General features: G+C 43.7%; 1 protein-coding gene across 1 annotated transcript in view; it reads right to left on the minus strand.

Annotated features, from left to right (window-relative positions):
• The window catches only part of LOC106613892 (cytosolic carboxypeptidase 6), a 406,201-nt gene that overhangs the window by 122,290 nt on the left and 262,371 nt on the right, over nucleotides 1-21,540 (minus strand). The window lies entirely within an intron of this gene.

Raw genomic sequence — 21,540 nt, forward strand, 5'->3', positions numbered from 1 at the left:
ATTGGGCACACATAATATCCTATAGTAAAGCCATGGGCAGGGATTCAGTCAAACCCGCATCTCAACCCTGACAGCTGAAAAATGACAGTTTGCGCCATAAAGTGATTTAACGTTTTTTTTATGCTTTTCTTTTTTTTTTGTAGGGGGCAGGGGCACACAACGTGATTGATTTAAAATCCCCCTTACTGTAACTCAAAAGGATCTGCAGGATATTATCTTGTTGGTGATTGTGACTGTGATAAATCACACATTTGTCATCACAGAAGTTTAATCTTTATTTTGGTGTTTGTACATATGGAAATCATAGTTTGAAATACAATAAAAGTCAACTTCCTAAACTACTGGGGATATTCAAGAAAAATGGTTCCTAGTGAGCTGACTATAATATTTCAGCTTTTTTCCGGCTGTTTCTTTCCAGATACTTCCAGATAAAGACATGGCATTTCCACAAACCAATCATTATTGTAATCAATACTTTCACCTATTACTTTCATTCTGCCTCTGTAGGTCCCATTGAGTCCTCAACCCCCTGGGATGAAACCAAGAGAAGAGAAGAAGGGCCACAGAGATGATTATCTGGTCTGATCTCTGATTCTATTTGTCTGTGGGCGTACAAGTGTGTCTCAGTCAATGTGTTGCCTGGTGTACCTTTTCTTCACACTAGATGACAAAAGCCATCTGACAGAAAGGAAACTCTTTGTTATAGTAAAATAGTCAGGCTGTTACACAATGGAATGGATTTCTTCACTTGTACTTTAATAGAGAGTAGCATAGTCGATAAATGGCACTAACAATTTCGTTCTGCTTCGCCTGTCGTAATTGAAAAGTAACTGATGCAGAACTTGGATGCCTTTTCTACTCTGTTATTTAATTTCATTTTTTGATTCAGATCAGACATCAAGGCTCGGGGCATAGGTTGCTGTAATTTCACTTATGAGTTTCCTCTTGCTGAGGGTTCTGAGAGTTATTGTCCAGTGGAGATTTTTTCTGACGGAGAATGAGGACAGGTAACCAGTTGGCTATTTCAATTGTTGTAGTAGAGGTTGATCTCCTATTTCAATGTGGTAGCTAGCTACTACCGCTGTAACCCCAGTGGGGATCTCTCTGGGCAGCTAAAATATTCTCTGTAGTGTACATGTGAGTGGGAAGCAGTACCAAAATAAAGTGCTAAGTAATACACTGATATACACTGAGTGTACAAAACATGACATAGACTGACCAGAACAATCCAGGTGAATGCTATGATCCCTTATTGATGTCACCTGTAAAATCCACTTCAATCAGTGAAGGGGAGGAGACAGGTTAAAGAAGGATTTTTAAGCCTTGAGATAATTGAGACATGGATTGTGTATGTGTGCCATTCAAACGGTGAATGGGCAAGACAAAATATTTAAGTGTCTTTAAACGGTGTATGGTTGTAGGTGCCAGGCATACTGGTTTGAGTGTCAAGAACTGCAAAGCTGCTGGGCTTTTCTGTGTGTATCAAGAATGGTACACCATCCAGCTAACTTGACACCACTGTGGGAATCATTGGGGTCAACCTGGACTATCATCCCTGTGGAACGCTTTCGACACCTTGTAGAGTCCATGCCCCAATAAATTGTGGCTGTTCAGAGGGCAAAAGGGGGTGCAACTCAATATTTGGAAGGTGTCCCTAATGTTTTGTGCACTCAGTGTAAATTGCTAACATTCATAGGAAAATGAGTTGTGTATCAGTTAAACGTCAATCATCCTGGGATAAGACAACGAGAAAAACAAAATTACTTTCTGAAACCCTGAAATAGAAAGACAAAGGACACTTGTACAGGGCTTCAATAAACTAGACCAGTGAGCATCACTGGTAGACAAGATTTCAGCAGCTTCTTGTCTCCAATGGAGGATTACTGTTAATCTAATCTACTGTCCAATGGCTAGGTCCTCAAGCCTGTGTCTGGCACAATAAAACAGCTCAATTCCAGGAGCTGTTGTTTTGAAGTGTCTCAGGCTTAAGACTGAACTTCCCCTGTCCTACCTCAAGCTACCTGACCCGCAGCATGTGCCTTAACGGATCTGCACACTAATTCTAAACACTGCACTCACTGTGGAATGAGAATAGATATACTTAAAACCATTAAAACTACAAAACAAAAGTAGGCTGCCATATGTAAAAATGACATTACACAAGAAACTGTGTAGACTGATGTTTCCCCACCCTTAAATACATAAAAGCAGCATGTTAAATACACCTTTATAGCACAGTTAGAAGGTAATACATTGAGGACAAAATCTATCCCCTCAGTGGTATTAACAGAGAAGTTGGGCCACATAAAGGTTGAATTTTCCTGAAGCTTTGGGAGCAGTTAACACTGTAAACTTTAGTCAGTGTAGAGTCAGACATCATGTCCTGCCAATTAGCTCCTACATGCCTCTCTCATTTATCTTTATTGGTGATACATTACCCTGTATTAAAAAGAGACATGGGATAATAGCAATAATGATGATGATGGAATTAGACTGCTGAGACGGACGTCATCTCGTTGTGCCTGGAATTCAAAAGGGCTTCGCATATGTTCACAGCAGGTCTTTAGTCCCTTCATGCCTGTGTGTTGGATGGGGCTTTCAAGTGGACATGGGATTTTGGTAAAAATGCTGTGATGCTAGGGATGCATTAACATTAGAGCACAGCCAATCAAAACAAAGCACCTGTGCCAATATGTGCGATGGACAGACGCTAGCACAGGTGTGCCTGATGGCTGGCTGGGTTTGACGCCAGCAGGCTGGCATGCAGAACGCCACAGCCTTTGCCAGGCAAATGAGCATACAGCAGGGACAGCAGGATAATTTGGTGAACTAATCGAAATATGCGTTAAAGGGATACTTTGGGATTTTGGCAATGCATCCCTTCCCCAGGGTCAGATTAACTTGTGGATACCATTTTTATGTCTCTGTGTCCAGTATGAAGGAAGTTAGAGGTAGTTTTGTGAGCCAATGCATAACTAGCATTAGTGCAATGGCTGGGAGTCTATTGGTATCTAGTAGCATCTGACTCTGGGGAAGTAGATAAAGGGCCTAATCGCCAAAATCCCGAAGTATCAAATCAAATAAAATGTTATTTGTCACATGCTTTGTAAACAACAGGTGTAGACTAACAGTGAAATGCTTACATACGGGCCTTTCAAAACAATGAAGAAAGAAAACATTCTAGAAAAATAATAACACAAGGAATAAATACGCAATGAGTAATAATAACTTGGCACTATACACGGGATACCAGTGCCGAGACGATGTGCAGGGGTACGAGGTAATTGAGGTAGATATGTACATATAGGTAGGGATAAAGTGACTAGGCAACATGATGATAATAAACAGTAACAGCAGCGTATGTGATGAGTCAAACGTGATAGTGTCACGCCCTGACCATAGAGAGCCTTTAAATTCTCTATGTTGGTTAGGTCGGGGAGTGACTAGGGTGGGTAATCAAGGTTGCTTATTTCTATGTTGGCCTGGTACGGTCCCCAATCAGAGGCAGCTGTTTTTCGTTGTCGCTGATTGGGGATCATATTTAGGCAGCCATTTCCCCACTGTGTTTTGTTGGGATCTTGTTTATGTGTAGTTGCCTGTGAGCACTTCATTTGCATCACGTTTCGTTCTTTATTGTTTTTTTTTTGTCCCTTTCATTCAATAAACATGTGGAACCCATATCACGCTGCGCTTTGATTCGAATGTTATTACAACGATCGTGACAGAAGATCCCACCAAACCAGGACCAAGCAGCGTGCCCAGGAGGAGAAGGTATTTAAAAAATATATACACTGCTCAAAAAAATAAAGGGAACACTTAAACAACACAATGTAACTCCAAGTCAATCACACTTCTGTGAAATGAAACTGTCCACTTAGGAAGCAACACTGATTGACAATACATTTCACATGCTGTTGTGCAAATGGAATAGACAACAGGTGGAAATGATAGGCAATTAGCAAGACACCCCCAATAAAGGAGTGGTTCTGCAGGTGGTAACCACAGACCACTTCTCAGTTCCTATGCTTCCTGGCTGATGTTTTGGTCACTTTTGAATGCTGGCGGTGCTTTCACTCTAGTGGTAGCATGAGACGGAGTCTACAACCCACACAAGTGGCTCAGGTAGTGCAGCTCAACCAGGATGGCACATCAATGCGAGCTGTGGCAAGAAGGTTTGCTGTGTCTGTCAGCGTAGTGTCCAGAGCATGGAGGCGCTACCAGGAGACAGGCCAGTACATCAGGAGACGTGGAGGAGGCCGCAGGAGGGCAACAACCCAGCAGCAGGACCACTACCTCCGCCTTTGTGCAAGGAGGAGCAGGAGGAGCGCTGCCAGAGCCCTGCAAAATGACCTCCAGCAGGCCACAAATGTGCATGTGTCTGCTCAAACGGTCAGAAACAGACTCCATGAGGGTGGTATGAGGGCCCGACGTCCACAGGTAGAGGTTGTGCTTACAACCCAACACCGTGCAGGACGTTTGGCATTTGCCAGAGAACACCAAGATTGGCAAATTCGCCACTGGCGTCCTGTGCTCTTCACAGATGAAAGCAGGTTCACACTGAGCACATGTGACAGACGTGACAGAGTCTGGAGACGCCGTGGAGAACGTTCTGCTGCCTGCAACATCCTCCAGCATGACCGGTTTGGCGGTGGGTCAGTCATGGTGTGGGGTGGCATTTCTTTGGGGGGCCGCACAGCCCTCCATGTGCTCGCCAGAGGTAGCCTGACTGCCATTAGGTACCGAGATGAGATCCTCAGACCCCTTGTGAGACCATATGCTGGTGCGGTTTGCCCTGGGTTCCTCCTAATGCAAGACAATGCTAGACCTCATGTGGCTGGAGTGTGTCAGCAGTTCCTGCAAGAGGAAGGCATTGATGCTATGGACTGGCCCGCCCGTTCCTCAGACCTGAATCCAATTGAGCACATTTGGGACATCATGTCTCGCTCCATCCACCAACGCCACGTTGCACCACAGACTGTCCAGGAGTTGGCGGATGCTTTAGTCCAGGTCTGGGAGGAGATCCCTCAGGAGACCATCCACCACCTCATCAGGAGCATGTCCAGGCATTGTAGGGAGGTCATACAGGCACGTGGAGGCCACACACACTACTGAGCCTCATTTTGACTTGTTTTAAGGACATTACATCAAAGTTGGATCAGCCTGTAGTGTGGTTTTCCACTTTAATTTTGAGTGTGACTCCAAATCCAGACCTCCATGGGTTGATAAATTGGATTTCCATTGATTATTTTTGTGTGATTTTGTTGTCAGCACATTCAACTATGTAAAGAAAAAAGTATTTAATAAGATTATTTCATTCATTCAGATCTAGGATGTGTTATTTTAGTGTTCCCTTTATTTTTTTGAGCAGTGTATTTTTATTTTACCATTATTTTACCAGGGAAGTTGACTGAGAACACATTCTCATTTACAGCAACGACCTGGGGAATAGTTTCAGGGGATAGGAGGGGGATGAATGAGCCAATTGTAAGCTGGGGATGATTAGGTGGCCGTGATGGTATGAGGGCCAGATTGGGAATTTAGCCAGGACACCGGGGTTAACACCCCTACTCTTACGATAAGTGCAATGGGATCTTTAATGACCTCAGAGAGTCACGACACCCGTTTAACGTCCCATCCGAAAGACGGCACCCTATACAGGGCAGTGTCCCCAATCACAGCCCTGGGGCATTGGGATATGTTTTAGACCAGAGGAAAGAGTGCCTCCTACTGGCCCTCCAACACCACTTCCTGGGCTTGGGAGGAGATCAAGGAGGAGAAGACATCCTGGACATGGGAGGAAATCATGGAGGGACACGAAAGCCTTCCTTGGAAGCAGACACAAGGAGATAAGGGAGGTCAGCGACGACGCCGGTGTTCGCGGTCACAACGAAAGCCCAAAAAACACCCCTCAAAATTTTCCGGGGGGGGGGGGGGGGGGGGGCACACGGGGTGGTCGGTGGAGCCGAGGAGTGAACCAGAGCCAGTCTGGGAGAAGATGGAGAAATTGGAGGAGAGTGAAGAACGGAGAGAGTCGGAGACCGTCAGTGAGTTGATGGAGAAATTGGAGGAGAGAGAAAGGAGAGTTGTTGTGTTGGTGTATGATGCACGACATTCGCCCTAAGGAGCGTGTTATCAGTTTGATGCCACCTGACTCAGCTCTCTGTACTCGTCCTGAGGAGCGTGCTATCAGTCTGGTAAAATCTGTGTCGGCTCCACGCACCAGGTCTCCAGTACGCCTCCCCAGCCCTGTACGCCCTGTGCCAGCTCTCCGCACTCGCCTTGAGGAGTGTGTCATCTGTCCGGTACCATGTGTGCCGGCTCTACGCACCAGGTCTCCAGTGCGCCTCCACAGCCCAGTACGTCCTGTGCCAGCTCCCCGCACTCGCCGTGCTAAGTGTGTCATCGTTCCGGTACAATTTGTGCTGACTCTACGCACCAGGTCTCTAGTGCGCCTCCACAGCCCAGTACGTCCTGTGCCAGCTCCTCGCACTCGCCCTGAAGAGCGTGTCACCAGTCCGGTGCAACCTGTGCCGCTCCCACGCATCAGGCCTCCAGTGCGCCTCCTCAGTCCGGTACGTCTTGTGCCTGCTCCACGCACTCGTCCTGAAGTGCGTGTCACCAGTCCGGTGCCCCCTGCACCGGCTCCATGCACTAGGCCTCCAGTGCGCATTCACAGTCCAGAACTTCCGGCGACGGTCCCCAGTCCAGAGCTTCCGGCGACGGTCCCCAGTCCAGAGCTTCCGGCGAAGGTCCCCAGTCCAGAGCTTCCGGCGACGGTCCCCAGTCCAGAGCTTCCGGCGATGGTCCCCAGTCCGGCGATGGACCCCAGTTTTGTTGGGATCTTGTTTATGTGTAGTTGCCTGTGAGCACTACATTTGCTCCATGTTTCGTAGTTTTTTTATAGTTTTTTTGTGCGTTTCATTCAATAGACATGTGGAACCCATATCACGCTGCGCTTTGGTCCGAATGTTATTACGACGATCGTGACAGTTAGTGCAAAAAGGGTCAATGCAGATAGTTAATTGTTAACCAATAGCTAACTATTTAGCAGTCTTATGGCTTGGAGGTAGAAGTTGTTCAGGGTCCTGTTGGTTCCAGACATTGTGCATCAGTACCGCTTGCTGTGCGGTAGCAGAGAGAAGAGTCTATGACTTGGGTGGCTGGAGTCTTTGATCATTCTTAGGACCTTCCTGTGACACCACCTGGTAGAGAGGGCCTGGATGGCAGGGAGCTCGGCTCCAGTGATTTACTGGGCCGTACGCATTACCCTCTGTAGTGCCTTGTGGTCGGATGCCAAGCAGTTGCCATACCAAGCGGTGATGAAGCCAGTCAAGATGCTCTCAATGGTGCAGCTGTAGAACTTTTTGAGGATCTGAGGGCCCATGCCAAATCTTTTCAGCCTTCAGAGGGGGAAGAGGCGTTGTCGTGCTCTCTTCACGACTATATTGATGTGTGTGGACCATGATAGATCCTTAGTGATGTGGACACCGAGGAACTTCAAGCACTTGACCCGCTCCACTACAGCCCCGTCAATGTGAATGGGGAAGTGCTCGGCCCTCCATTTCCTGTAGTCAGCGATCAGCTCCTTTGTCTTTCTTGAGCTTGAGGGAGAGGTTGTTTTCCTGGCATCACACTGCCAGGTCTCTGACCTCCTACCTATAGGATGTCTTATAATTGTCGATAATCAGACCTACCACCTTCGTGTTGTTAGCAAACATAATGATGGTGTTGGAGTTGTGCAGTCATGGGTGAACAGGGAGTAAAGAAGGGGACTAAGCACACACCCGAGGGAACCTCATGTTGAGGGTCATCATGGCGGATGTGTTGTTGCCTACCCTAACCACCTGGATGCAGTTGCAGAGGGAGATGTTTAATCCTGGGGTCAGCTTAGTGATGAGCTTGGAGGGCACAATGGTGTTGAACGCTGAACAGCATCCTCGGGTAGGTGTTCCTGTTGTCCAGATGGGAAAGGGCAGTGTGGATTGCAATAGAGATTGCATCATCTGTGGATCTGTTGGGGCGGTACGCAAATTGGAGTGAGTCCAGGGTGTCTGGGTATATGGTGTTGATGTGAGCCATGACCAGCCTTTCAAAGCTTTTCATGGCTACAGATGTGAGTGCTACGGGGCGATAGTCATTTAGACAGGTTACGTTGGCGTTCTTGGGCACACAGACTATGGTGGTCTGCCTGACACATGTAAGTATTACAGACTGAGTCAGGGAGAGGTTGGAAATGTCAGAAGACATTGCCAGCTGGTCAGTGCAAGCTCTGAGTATGTGTCCTGGTAATCCATCTGGCCCTGCAGCCTTGTGAATGTTTACCTGTTTTAAGGTCTTACTCACATCGACTATGGAGAGCGTGATCACACAGTCATCCGAAACAGCTGGTGCTCTCATGCATGGTTCAGTGTTGCTAGCCTCGAAGCGAGCATAGAAGGTATTTAGCTTGTCTGGTAGGCTAGCGTCACTGGACAGATCGCAGCAGGGTTTCCCTTTGTAATCTGTGATAGTTTGCAAGACCTGCCACATCTGACGAGCATCAGAGCTGGTGTAGTAGGAATTGATCTTGGTCCTGTAATGACGCTTTACCCGTTTGATGGTTCGTCGGAGGGTGTAGCGGAATAGTGTCACGCTCCTTGAAAGCGTAGGCTCTAGGCTTTAGCTCAGTGTGGATATTGCCTGTAATGCATGGCTTCTGGTTGGGATATGTACGTACGGTCACTGTGGGGCCCACGACATCGATGCACTTATTAATGAACCCGGTGCCATTGGATGAATCCAGGAACATATTCCAGTCTGTGCTAGTGAAACAGTCCTGTAGTTTAGCATCCGATTCATGGGACCACTTCCGTATTGAGCGCATCACTGGTACTTCCTCTTTGAAGGAGGATAGAGTAATGGTCAGATTTGCCGAATGAAGGGCGAGGGAGAGCTTTGTATGTGTCTCTGTGTGTGGAGTAAAGGTGATCTAGAGGTTTTTTACCTTTAGTTGCACAGGTGAAATGCTGGTAGAATAGAGGTAAAACGGATTTCAGTTTTCCTGCATTAAAGTCACCGGCCACTAGGAGCGCCGCCTCTGGTTGAGCATTTTCTTCTTTGCTTATGGCCCTATACATCTTGTTGAGTGTGGTTATACGGCCAGCATCGGTTGGCGGTGGTACAGGTGAAGTTGGAAGTTTACATACACTTACGTTGGAGTCATTAAAACTCGTTTTTCAACCACTCCACAAATTTCTTGTTAAAAAACGATTGTTTTGGCAAGTCGGTTAGGACATCTGCTTTGTGCATGACACAAGTAATATTTCCAACAACTGTTTACGGACAGATTATTTCACTTATAATTCACTGTATCACAATTCCTGTGGGTCAGAAGTTTACATACACTAAGTTGACTGTGCCTTTAAACAGCTTGGAAAAATCCAGAAAATGATGTCATGGCTTTAGAAGCTTCTAATAGGCTAATTGGCATCATTTGAGTCGATTGGAGGTGTACCTGTGGATGTATTTCAAGGCCTACCTTCAAACTCAGTGCCTCCTTGCTTGACATCATGGGAAAATCAAAGGAAATCAGCCAAGACCTCAGATTTTTTTTTTTAGACCTCCACAAGTCTGGTTCATCATTGGGAGCATTTTTCAAATGCCTGAAGGTACCACATTCATCTCCACAAACAATAGTATGCAAGTATAAACACCATGGACCATGCAGCCGTCATACCGCTCAGGAAGGAGACACGTTCTGTCTCCTAGAGATTAACGTACTTTGGTGCGAAAAGTGCAAATCAATCCCAGAACAACAGCAAAGGCCCTTGTGAAGATGCTGGAGGAAACCGGTACAAAAGTACCTATATCCACAGTAAAACGAGTCCTATATCGACATAACCTGAAAGGCTGCTCAGCAAGGAAGAAGCCACCGACCACAAAAAAGCCAGACTACGGTTTGCAACTGCACATGGGGACAAAGATCGTACTTTTTGGAGAGATGTCCTCTGGTCTGATGAAACAAAAATAGAACTATTTGGCCATAATGACCATCGTTATGTTTGGAGGTAAAAGGGGGATGCTTGCAAGCCGAAGAACTCCATCCCAACCGTGAAGCACGGGGGTGGTAGCATCATGTTGTGGGGGTGCTTTGCTGCAGGAGGGACTGGTGCACTTCACAAAATAGATGGCATCATGAGGTAGGAAAATTATGTGGATATATTGAAGAAACATCTCAAGACATCAGTCAGGAAGTTAAAGCTTGGTCGCAAATGGGTCTTCCAAATGGCCAATGACCCCAAGCATACTTCCAAAGTTGTGGCAAAATGGCTTAAGGACAACAAAGTCAAGGTATTGGAATGGCCATCACAAAGCCCTGACCTCAATCCTATAGAACATTTGTGGGCAGAACTAAAAAAGCGTGTGTGAGCAAGGAGGCTCAGTTACACCAGCTCTGTCAGGAGGAATGGGCCAAAATTCACCAAGCTTATTGTGGGAAGCTTGTGGAAGGCTACCCGAAACGTTTGACCCAAGTTAAACAATTTAAAGGTAATAATACTAATTGAGTGTATGTAAACTTATGACCCGCTGGGAATGTGATGAAATAAATAAAAGCTGAAATAAATCATTCTCTTTACTATTATTTTGACATTTCACATTCTTAAAATAAAGTGATGATCCTAACTGTCCTAAGACAGGACATTTTTACTAGGATTAAATGTCAGGAATTGTGAAAAACTGAGTTTAAATGTATTTGGCTGAGGTGTATGTAAACGTCTGACTTCTACTGTAAATAGACAGCTATTTGTATTTATTATGGATCCCCATTAGCTGCTGCCTGGGGTCCTACAAAATAAAGGCAGTTATATACAATTTTAAAAACATTACAATACATGCATTACAGAATTCACAACACACTAAGTGTGTGCCCTCAGACCTATACTCCACTTCCACATATCTACACTGCAAAATCCATGTGTACGTGTGTGTATAGTGTGTATGTTATCATGTGTGTGTATGCATGTGTCTGTGCCTATGTTTGTGTTGCTTCACAGTCCTGTTCCATAAGGTGTATTTTTACCTGCTTTTTAAATCTGATTCTACTGCTTGCATCAGTTACTTGATGTGGAATAGAGCTCCATGTAGTTATTGCTCTATGTAGTACTGTGCGCCTCCCATAGTCTGTTCTGGACTTGGGGACTGTGAAGAGTTCTCTGGTGGCATGTCTTGTGGGGTATGCATGGGTGTCCGGTACATTCAGCTTGTGAACACGTCTTACAAAAACAAGTAATGATGAAGTCAATCTCTCTTCCACTTCGATCCATGAGAGATTTACATGCATGTCATTAATGTTAGCTCTCTGTGTACTTTTAAGGGCCAACCGTGCTGCCCTGTTCTGAGCCAACTGCAATTTTCCCAAGTCCCTCTTTGTGGCACCTGACCACACTACTGAACAGTAGTATAGGTGTGACAAAACTAGGGCCTGTAGAACCTGCCTTGTTGATAGCATTGTTAAGAAGGCAGAGCAGCGCTTTATTATGGACAAACTTCTCCCCATCTTAGCTACTATCAATATGTTCTGACCATGACAGTTTACAATCCAGGGTTACTCCAAGCAGTTTAGTCACCTCAACGTGCTCAATTTCCACATTATTCATTACGAGATGTAGTTGAGGTTTATTGTTTAGTGAATGATTTGTCCCAAATACAATGCTTTTAGTTTTGGAAATATAGGACTAACTTATTCCTTGCTACCCATTCCGAAACTAACTGCAGCTCTTTGTTAAGTGTTGCAGTCATTGCAGTCGCTGTAGTAGCTGACGTGTATACAGTAGTGTTAAGTCATCCACATACATAAACACACCTGCCTTACTCAAAGCCAGTTGCACGTCGTTAGTAAAGATTGAAAAATGCAAAGGGCCTAAACAGCTACCCTGGGGAATTCCTGATTCTACCTGGATTATGTTTGAGAGGCTTTCATTAAAGAACACCCTCTGGGTTCTGTTAGACAAGTAACTCTTTATCCACATTATAGCAGGGGGTGTAAAGCCATAACACATACGTTTTTCCAGCAGCAGACTATGATCGATAATGTCAAAAGCTGCACTGAAGTCTAACAAGACTGTACCACAACAATGTTATCATCAATTTCTCTCAGCCAATCATCAGTCAAGTGCGTAAGTGCTGTGCTTGTTGAGTGTCCTTCCCTATACACATGCTGAAATTCTGTTGTCAATTTGTTTACTGTGAAATAGCATTGTATCTGGTAAACACCATTTTTTCCAGAAGTTTACAAAGGGTTGGTAACAGGCTGATTGGTCAGCTATTTGAGCCAGTAAAGGGGGTTTTACTATTCTTGGGTAGCGGAATGATTTTAGCTTCCCTCCAGGCCTGAGGGCACCCACTTTCTAGAAGGCTTAAATTGAAGATGTGGCAAATAGGAGTGGCAATATCATCCACTGTTATCCTCAGTAATTTTCCATCCAGATTGTCAGACCCCGGTTGTTGATAAACAACAATATTTTTTTCACCTCTTCCACACTGACTTTACGGAATTCAAAAGTACAATTCTTGTCTTTCATAATTTGGTCAGATATACTTGGATGTGTAGTGTTGCTGGCATGTCATCCCTAAGTTTGCTTATCTTGCCAATGAAAAAGTCATTAAAGTAGTTGGCAACATCAGTGGGTTTTGTGATAAATGAGCCATCTGATTCAATGAATGATGGAGCCGAGTTGGCTATTTCCCTCAAAATGTCATTTAAGGTGCTACAAAGCTTTTTACTCTCATTCTTTATATCATATATCTTTGTTTCATAGTATAGTTTCTTTTTCTTTAGCTTAGTCACATGATTTCTTAATTTGCAGTACGTTTGCCAATCATTTGGGCTGCCAGACTTATTTGCCATACCTTTTGCCTCATCCCTCTCAACCATATAATTTTTCAATTCCTCATCAATCCAAGGGGATTTAACAGTTTTTACAGACATTTTCTTAATGGGTGTGTGCTTATTAGTAACTGGAATAAGCAATTTCATAAATGTGTCAAGTGCAGCATCTGGTTGCTCCTCATTACACATACCAGACCAGCAAATATTCCTTATATCATCAACATATGAATCACTACAAAACTTATTGTATGACCTCTTATACACTATATTAGGCCCAGCCTTCGGAACTTTGGTTTTCCTAGATATGGCTATTATATTGTGATCACTACATCCTTTGGATTTGGATACTGCTTTAAAGCAAACTTCTGCAGCATTAGTAAAGAAGTGATCAATACATGTTGAAGATGTCATTCCTGGGCTGTTTGTAAATACCCTGGTACTGTAGGTTGACTGACAACCTGAACCAGGTTGCAGGCACTGGTTACAGTTTGACGTTTTTTCTTGAGTGGGCAGCTTGATGAGAGCCAGTCAATATTTAAATCACCCCAAAAATATACATCTCTGTTGACATCACATACATTATCAAGCATTTCAGACATATTATCCAGATACTGACTGTTAGCACTTGGTGGTCTATAGCAGCTTCACACAAGAATGGGCTTTAGGTGAGGCTGATGAACCTGTAGCCATATTACTTCAACAGTATTTAACATTAGATCATCTCTAAATACATGTCATAACCATGTATTGCTACCACTGTATCAACGGTATTATATAAGTGAGTTTCAGAGATAGTCAGAATATGAATGTCATCTGTTACAAGCAAGTTATTGACTCCATGGACCTTGTTTCTCAGGCTGCATATGTTAATATGGGCTATTTTTAGTACTTTTCTGGGTTGCTTGATTGTTTTTAATGCTTTGCTGGGAAGTTATTCAGAAGTAGATTTGGCCATGTTATTTTTATTGGAGCTGATAGTGCAGGGTGAGCTGCACAAACTGGTCTTCCTTCTAGGGCACACCGCCTCAGTGCTAACAGTGTAACTCAGGTTCATAGGCTCATGATTACTGCATACAATAGCTGTAGGATTAACAGAGGTATTCAGGGCAATTAGGGGACATAAATTAAGTTACTTACATTGTGTCTGCCAATGCCCCTAGTATAATGTACATTTGATGCAGCATTATGACGACTCATTGTCACAATGGTAGGGATTAACTGAGCTCGTCTTGGGTCATTGATAAGTCATTGTCTTTACGCAGCCTTGAAATGCGTGGACAGAGTCCAGGAGTCAAGATGACTTGGATTAAAAATATAGTTGAAAATAAACAGTATGGTCTACAGCTTATCATGAGGTATTCTAACCTAGGCGAGCAGAACCTCAAGACTTCCTTAATATTTGAGATCGCGCACCAGTTGTTAACAAAGAGACACAGAAAACCAAAGTTCCGAAGGCTGGGCCTAATATAGTGTATCGTGTACATTTATGAAATTGCTTATTCCAGTTACTAATAAGCACACACCCGTTAAGAAAATGACTGTAAAAACTGTTAAATCCCCTTGGATTGATGAGGAATTGAAAATGGTTGAAAGGGAGGAGGCAAAAGTCTAGCAGCCCAACTGATTGGCAAACGTACTGCAAATTAAGAAATCATGTGACTAAACTACACCACCGGTCAAAAGTTTTAGAACACCTACTCATTCAAGGATTTTTCTTTATTTTTACAATTTTCTATATTGTAGAATAATAGTGAAGACATCAAAACTATGAAATAACACATATGGAATCATGTAGTTATCTTTAGCTCACTCAAACATAGTTCACCATTTTATTTCTTGTTTTATATGTAATGTTGGTGCTTTGGTGTGTTTTGACTCTAGGAAGAGTAGCTGCTGCCTTGGCAGGAGCTAATTGGGATCCCTAATAAATACAAATACACCACCTCCCCTGAGCTTCCCCGACGCCACCCTTCTGTCCTGCTGATGTATAGAAAACCAGCTATATTTACCTTAACCTTGTTCAGACACGACTCTGAGAAACATAGGATATTACAGTTCTTCAGATCATATTGAAATGACAGTCCAGTTTATTCTCCAGTGATTACACGTTCTCCAATAGAACAGAGGGTAGAGGCGATTAATCCACTCTCCAACATAGTCTTATCAGGTATCCCACACGCTGGCCTCTATAGTCAAGTCTTCTCCTTCGAGTGTCAGGGATTTGAGCCTGGTCTGGGATAATCAATAATTATGTCTTTCACCTCTGACTCATTGAAGTAGAAGTCTTCGTCCAAATCGGGGTTAGTGATAACTGTTTTGATGTCCAGAAGCTCTTTTCAGTCATAGGAAACGATGGCGGAAACATTATGTACAACAACAGTTACGATCAGTGCAAAAAAACACACAAAATAGCACAATTGGTCAGGAGCCTGTAAAACGGCCGCTATTCACACCAGCGCCATTAGCACCAAAAAATAACAAAAACAAAAGTATCCCTTTAAGATCACGAGTGTAAGGTAAACACTCACAGGAAATGAGGGTACGTGTGCTCCCTCTCCGGCCTCTAGGTCACCAGGCTGCTAGTTATGGCGCACACCTGTCGCCATCATTACGCGCATCTGCACATAATGACACTGACCTGGACTCCATCACCTCCTTGATTATCTGCCCTATATATGTCACTCCCTTTGGTTCCTTCCCCAGGCATCATTGTTTCTGTTTCATGTCTATGTGTTGTTCGTGTCTCTTGTTTTGTATTATGTTTTCATTTATTTATTAAAACGCTCACTCCCTGAACTTCCTTCCAGACTCACATCGTTACAGTATGGAAGTGAATCCAAGATGGATTTTTTAAAACTTTGGTGAGTCTATTGATCAAGGGACTATTTACATAACAATTATGTTTTTTACATTTTAAGTATGGTCTTAGTGTTCCTTTATTTTGCTTCTTAATTAGCACTTCATAAATAATTAATTGGCCATGAAAGTAGTCAGTTTCCAATTAAAAAAAGTGATAGCCCATGAAATGAACAGTGGCCCCCAATAGGCTGAGGGACATTAATTACTAGTGTGGGTTGCCCAAAGACAGACTTCAAAACTGACAGCAAGAGCACGAACAAACTTTGTCTAACTCCTTCATTAAATATTTTGAGAGGTATCATTGCTCCCCCTGCCTACAGTGTATTCTCACTGATACACCAGAGGACATTGATCTTTTCTTAAAAGAACAAATGACTGCCACAGAAATAGTGATCATATTTAAGCGCCAAACTATTCAGTTCATTAGGGCCACTCTTCCCCCTGGGTATTTTGTATTGATTGGTGAGGACAGTGGTGGAAAAAGTACCCAATTGTCATACTTGAGTAAAAGTAAAGATACTTTAACAGAAAATGACTCAAGTAAAAGTCACCCAGTAAAATACTACTTGAGTAAAAGTCTAAAAGTATTTGGTTTTAAATATACTTAGTTATACATCATTTCAAAGTGCTTATATTAAGCAAACCAGACAGCACAATGTTTTTTTATTTACGGATAGCCAGGGGCACACTAGAACACTCAGACATCATTTACAAATGAAGAATTTGTGTTTAATGAATCTGCCAGATCAGAGGCAGTAGGGATGCCCAGGGATGTTTTCTTGATAAGTGCGTGAATTGGGCCATTTTCCTGTCCTGCTAAGCATTCAAAATGTACTTTTGGGTGTCAGGGAAAATGTGTGGAGTAAAAAGTACATTATTTTCTTTAGGAATGTAGTGAAGTAAAAGTTGTCAAAAACATGCATAGTAAAGTACAGATACCCCCAAAAAACTACTTAAGTAGTACTTTAAAGTATTTTTACTTAAGTACTTTACACCACTGGGCGAGGGTCATGGGGCTATATTCTGCCCTCTCTCAATATGAATTCTCAAAGATGTATGGACGTATAGACTATAAAGACACCACAGTTACTTAGCTAAAACTTGTTGGCAATTTGTTGCATATATCATGAATATTTCAAATATTTTCACTGAGGTAAACATGTCGATATGACAAACAATGGACAGCAAATGTCTAATAAAAGTAAGTTATTCTAGTTTATTTAATCCATCTGAACGGGAAAACAAAATATGATTTTTCACAGTATATTTTTCCATGTCCACAAACTGTCAGCCTACTAAACACATAGGCCTAGCTGTTAGGGAGGCTTTGGTCCTAGGGAATAGGGTTTAATGCTTATCCCTACAGCCCCTGGAGCTGCCACAAATGGAGGCAGCAAGTGACACATTGAAGGTGTTGGTATGACAGCAGCTTGCCTGTGGGATTGCACCAGAGGCCAGTGTCGTTCGTGTGTGATGTTTGACAGATAATAGCAGATAAACCCATGCCCAAACAGAAGTTAGCCCGCTGAGGGACAGGCGGCATATGAGGAGGAACTGTGCCTTTAGCCATTCAGCAGGATCCTGAAGCCAAATATACAAGTCAAGGACACTCAGGGTCATCTCACAAACACCTTCTCAGCATCAGTTTATATGCCTGTAACTGGAGCTTGAAATTGATTTTGAGCTTATGAGATATGATAGCTGAGTGATTGAATTAATGTCCAAAGAGCTAAGTCATGTTTTTGGTTCTTGCTGTTTTATTTTTTGAGAAATACCTCATACAATGCAATTCGTTTGTGTACAACATAGAGGGGGATCTATGTTCTTGGAATTGAAAATGAATACACACACGCTATTTCAAATGGAAAACTCACATTTGTTTAACGGCTTGGTCAATTTTCAATCAGAGTAATAACACATTTTTGCGGCACACTGTTTTGTTCCCTGCTTCGTTTCAATGAGCAAAAGCAGAGAAACAAAAGGTCCATAATGAAACACATCCAACGCAAAGAGACATTACATTTCACAACAGATATTTCTCAGTAAAGAAGGGCCCCTTCAAAATGAGCAAACGGAGCAAGATTCCCTTTTGATGGTGACAAGCATCTCCTTTCACATCCAGATAATGGAGGCAAGTTAATATGACACAGTGAAAACACAGCTCATCTTGGGCTGTTAGAACATGTAAATGTCAGAGGGGAAAGGGAACATGGAGACATGATCTGATAACCAGGTGCTACACGGCGCAGCAGACACAGCCTGACAGCTAGCTGCTCCTTATTGAGCCAACACACGACGCCACTGCTAAGTAAGAGACTGAGAAAAGGCTAATGAAGTGACCCTGCAAACAAGCCTGCCTAGTCGACAGGTAACCATATCAACCATATTAGCCCAGCAGCTGTGAAAGAGAGCCTGAGCAGGTCGCAGAGCAGAGACTGCTGCTGTTCAATGGGTGCTATGGTTGTTGCACAACTCCACACAACCACACCAGCCCCCACCAACTCAATCCACACAGGACAGACACCACGGAATCAACCTCTATTATACACTCCCTTACTGGAGATACAAAAGGCACCCAGGAACAAAAATCCAATCTATTTTTTTCTATAAGGATTTGCTACACAGCAGTGCTCAGCAACAGTGGTGGCTCTGGTGACAAAGAAATAATCACAGCTGTCTTCCCTGTTGGAGCAAAGATGGTGTTAAAATGTTGTTTACGTTTTCCAACATCTTCTTTCTTCAAATAAGACAGAGGGAGTTACCCGGAAAGCAATGTTATGAATTGTCATTTAGTGTCCTTTGAGTTTTAGCTTTGTTGTTCACATGCCAAACACGAAAACCGTGGCTGATTATGTGAAGAGTGTGAAATTGTGGTATTTGCAAGGCAAGGAATATTTGCTCTAGGCATTAGTAGTCAAAAATATTGAGTGTAAGAAAGAGACATGATTTTAAATAATGGTTTAATGATGCATATTTTCTAAATATCTTTCCCTACTGTGGACCTCACTCGTCTTAGCCTGCTGAATTATCACACTCATTCTCAATTCATTAGCAGGCTCTTGCTTATTTAGCCACGCTTCTGAGAGGGCTTCGAAAAAATCTACTGGAAAATAGTCAATATAAGGCAGCCAGAGAAGAGAGAGCCCCCTCCACTGCTCAGCCGTCTCTTTGTTGTGTTGTATTCTTTCCTTCATTAAAACGATAGCAAAGTCCCCTATAATGAATTTCAGGGAGATAAAATATGCAAATTCACAGAGAAAGGATATAATTAGGGCAATAATAGAAAGTGTTGTTTTCACAGCTGCTCATTTATGCAAAGCCCTGATAGTGTTTTATAAATAATGTCCCTCTCTATCTCAGCAAGGCGCTAAGTCCCTGCGTTCCATTAAAGACACATCTCTCCGCTCCAGCCCAGCTCCAGCTCCAGCCCAGCTCCAGCTCCAGCCCAGCTCCAGCTCCAGAGCCCAGGTATTGAGAGCAGGCCTGTGCAGCTGTCCCGCTGCCAAGCTGGCTGAAGCCCTAGAGTCCCATCCACACACAGAGCAGAGGCCTGTCCTGGGGAGCCTAGCCGGTAGCCAGCCACTGGGCCTCTCACCAGTGGATATCACACTAGCAGACTCGGACTGAAAGCTATACAGCCTCTCAGAAGTCTGGCATGATACAATGTGATGCCACTAGGAAAAATAAATGCACAAATGGGCTCTTTCAGTTTCAGCTTTTCACAAGGAATGAATAGCTTTCTGTATAGGCCTACATCTAGTCTACTCCAGACTCCAGTTCTCTAACTTGGAGTGGCATGTGTTAAACAGAGATAAAAAGTGACATACTGTTGCTTATCTGTAAATGAAAACTGAGGGACAATACAACATTGTGCAAAACATACTGACTGTCACATCATGCATAAGAGGTGTGAGGGAACCTGTCAAGATTTCTCCCCACAACAGCCCACCTATCCTCGGGCTAATTTGTTTATGAGGCCTTTGTTCTGAGGCATGTGTGGTAATTGTGAGATTGAGATAAATGAAGAGGAACTGAAAGGTATTGAGTGACCGAGAGAGAAGGAAAGATAGATAGAAAGAGCGAGCGTTGAGAGGGGCCCTCTATAGATGTTGTGATTGTGGATGGCTAGATTGCAAGCAAGAATGACAAACTGCTATGTGGGGAATCGTAAGTGGCTCAGTTCAGCTTGTCCTTGACACCATGTCTTGTTTTGAGGTGTTTTGACTGATTTCATGTCAATGCTAATAATTATTGCTAAAACTCTCTAGCTAGCTAACCAACAACTGTAAAGATATATTTGAGAGGATACAAGTTCTCATTGTGCAAATGTATTTATGTTTTCAATAAACATTGGAGACCAAACATACTGTAGCTTACATGTTGTCAACAATCTAAGCCAACCTTATCTGTTTTGCCCCATGGTTGCGATAATTATTTTTGTTGCTTAACAGCCAACCTGTGTATAGTAATATCAGGGCCCTGAGAGAGTGGAGTCCCACAGCCCTAGAGAGACTGAAGACTGAGACTGAAGAGAAACGACCATACCATTAGAGGACATCTGAAGGTTTCCTATTATCTGCTCCGAGGCCTCGCACATCTATCCAAATCTCATGAATGTGATTGACCTTTTTCCCCCTGTAATGCACAGAGCATATGAAGGGGAAAAGGGACTTAACACAGCCAAGCTAAGTTAATTTAGTTCAACACACTATTGTAGGGAGTCCAGATATATGAAAAGGTCATTGAGATCAATAGATTGACAATATGTTCTCAAAAAACTGTGACCACCCAAAGCCTATTCTCCCAGCATTTGTGTGAATAAAGGTTTCTGGGTACAGTATGTGTATTTTGGTCAGAGAGTGTAGATACTGCAGGTGTTTAGTTTAGCACCTTTCCTCTCTTCCTGGGCACACCGCTGTGTGTGTGTTAGTGTACCATTGTGGTGAAAACAATGGCTAGGGCTAATCATTATTTAGTTGTGGCAGGTCTGGAAAGGTCAGCAGTCTGAAATGTCAGACTTCAATAGACCCAGATGCACATCGCTCCGCTCAAGTGTCCAATTAAAGACGGAATACCGAGGTTGTGGGGGAAGCACACTTCAGACAGAGGGGCTAATGAGGGCCCCTGGACGGAGGCTGGGGCCAGCATGGCTGATGCTGATCCATGGAGCATCCTGGAGCCCTCCCCTCTCACATACACCATCACCCACTGAGCTGCATGGGCCCTGTGAACCACTGAGGGTCTCTCCTCCTCTGACCCTCCCTCAGACCCCCACACCCACGGCCATGGCCCTACTTGATCTTATTAGTGTCCTCACACCTCCAGCACCGTCAGCAGCCCCGCTGCCCGACTGCACGTACTGTAAGAGAAAGAGGAGAGTGGAGAGATATCTTGGAGAGAGGATAGAAAGGGAGGGATTGAAAAGATAGGAGAGAAAAGATAGGGAGAGAAGAAGAGATCGAGTCTCCTTTAATCTTGGGGCAGAAAGGGAGAGAGTGTCCTCTTGTTGTTGGCTCCGTATCAGCCTCATTCATCTAAAAGCACAGGCTGTTTTCCATACAACGGGCATAATAACCTTACCACAGACTGCAAGGGCCCAGTGAAGAGTCACAGGTGGGGGGGAAGTGAGCAGTGCTTTTTTTCTATTTGACTCCTTATTGTTCTCCCACTGTGAATTGTAATAAGCACAGTGCAGGTCCATACAATATGTCTGCAAGGAGTACAGTACAGCAGTCTTGCCTGTATACGCAGCCAAAATAAAATAAAAACCAGGAAACTAACCAGACTGGCCAATGCATTGAGCAGAAAAATTG

Source organism: Salmo salar, chromosome 10 (genome assembly GCF_965601325.2).
Source record: "Salmo salar chromosome 10, fSalSal1, whole genome shotgun sequence".
NCBI classification, from domain to species: domain Eukaryota; kingdom Metazoa; phylum Chordata; class Actinopteri; order Salmoniformes; family Salmonidae; genus Salmo; species Salmo salar.